Genomic DNA, 2,106 nt, shown 5'->3' on the forward strand with positions numbered 1-2,106 from the left:
TGGCCTTCACTCATGACATGTTTCACCGCAATATACAACGTACGCTTCATCGCGTAACACGTTTGTGCTGAGGCAAAGCTAACATCGAAATTTCACATAGAAGCTTCTCCGGTCAAAGTATGCGCAACATCGTGCCACTTGCTCATCTCCATGCAGCCCAGTGTCATTATCAATGTTATGAAACTTGGTCCTACCAGTATAAACTCTTATCAGTTCTTATCGGTCGTTATCCACCTTATCGGACTGTATGCGACCATCATCAGCCCGTACTGGTTGTCAACATTATCGGACTCGATCCGACCCTTGTGAACCCTTATCGGTTATTATTAGCCTTATCAGAATTACTCAGACTAATAGAAAGCACTCATCGCTCTTGAGTACTTTGTCCATGCGCGTCGAACCATTATCAACCATGATGAGACCCATATAACCCCTCATCACTCCTTATCAGCTCACTGACTGCTTATTTGTGTGTGTTGCACGACGTGAAGCGCATGAGCCCTCAGAGATCGGCGGCGTTTCGGTCGATGAAGGAACGCCCCAACGGAAGGCACATCCGGCGACCACCAAAACGAATCCGAGGTTTGGCGTGTTTGGCATTTAAATTTCGCAAAGTGGGAATTGTCCTGGTGTTTACAATGCTCCAAGTCAGCTCTACAAGTGCTAGAGCTTACTTTTATTCTACCATCACTTTCGTGAAAGCCTTCATAGAAACTGTTCTCTTTTGACTTTTGTTTTGTACGGCCAGTACAGCACATTCATATGTTTCAGGTATCTTCACTGACTGCAAGCGTGGTTGTTTGGCCCATTGTGTAAGACACTCGCCTTCTGAGCGTGGGGTCGTAAGTTCAAAACTAACCACCACCAACGTTTTTTCTTTCGAATTTACTCTATTATGCATTACACATTACTTTCTCTAGACATTATGCATTAATTTCTTTACAGCGATTCGTCTTAGGTGACAGACGGACAGACAGACCAGTTTCCTCGTTGAGTAGGCGTAGAAATGCTTATGCATTTAGAAAAACAAATTATACATCGCTCCGTAGACTTTTGCGACGTTTGCTTTTAATTTCAAGCTTTACCTAAATAATACCTAATAATTTAATACCTAAAGAGCTAAAAAAAAATATTCGCGAAGCTCGCGTAAGCGTTCGGCTGCTGTGGTTGAGAAAACTGTGTGGCGCGGGTTCGAGTCTTCCCAGCGCTAGGGAAGGTTTTTTTAATGTTATCACACAACATTGCTGGAATAGTAGTGCAAGGATTTGCGCGACACACAGACTCTGGGAGCAATGGCCGCTGTGCATGCATCTTGGAGGCCAGAACGATTAATACTCAGGTGGACGAGGATTACACTATGTGGATAACATTACACTCGTGTTTGCATGCGATCCTTCGTTTTCGTGCTCGTAACAAATAACGTCGGTGGCACGAAGGAGGCCATACAGGACAATGCTGATGATGGGCCTCAAGCGTGGCGCGTACCCGCCACAGAGGCAGCACCGAGAATAATATGGTTGTTCGAAAACTATGTCGAATGCATCGACAGCAGCAATGCGAACAGCGACGTTGCCGCGACAGTGCCAGGTAGTTTAACCAGTAGCTCACATGATTCACTGGAGTCATGTGCCCTATTACAAATCAGCACTGCCAATGTAGATGTGTAAACGCGCCATTTCGCTCGTTGACATCGGTGGTAGTAGCACAGGTTTCTGCCTCAAAGTTGTACATTGACCAGACGGAACCTTTAAATCCAGTCATCGAGTCTGAAAAAGCCTCGTCCGCGTAGGTGTTGGTCGTTCTGGCCTCCGAAATACATGCACAGATGCTACTAAGCTAAACAGACCGCGTGGAGCCCACAGCCTTGTACTGAGTGCCCTGCAATATTGTTGTTCGAGCCACTTCGCTCATAAGGGTCGGTCTTTTGAGAAGCTGCTGCTAAAACCAGTCATCGGTGCTGTGTTTTGCTCAAACGCGTGACATTTCTCGGAACCTTCGATCCCGTTCCGAAGTGGCTTGCGCTTCTGATCACTTGCGCTTGTTTGCCCGAATTTTGAAGTTTCATTCGACTTATCAGCATAGTGAGCGTTTTTTTTTTTTTTTTGT

This window comes from Dermacentor andersoni, chromosome 9 (assembly GCF_023375885.2).
Source record: "Dermacentor andersoni chromosome 9, qqDerAnde1_hic_scaffold, whole genome shotgun sequence".
Classification (NCBI taxonomy): domain Eukaryota; kingdom Metazoa; phylum Arthropoda; class Arachnida; order Ixodida; family Ixodidae; genus Dermacentor; species Dermacentor andersoni.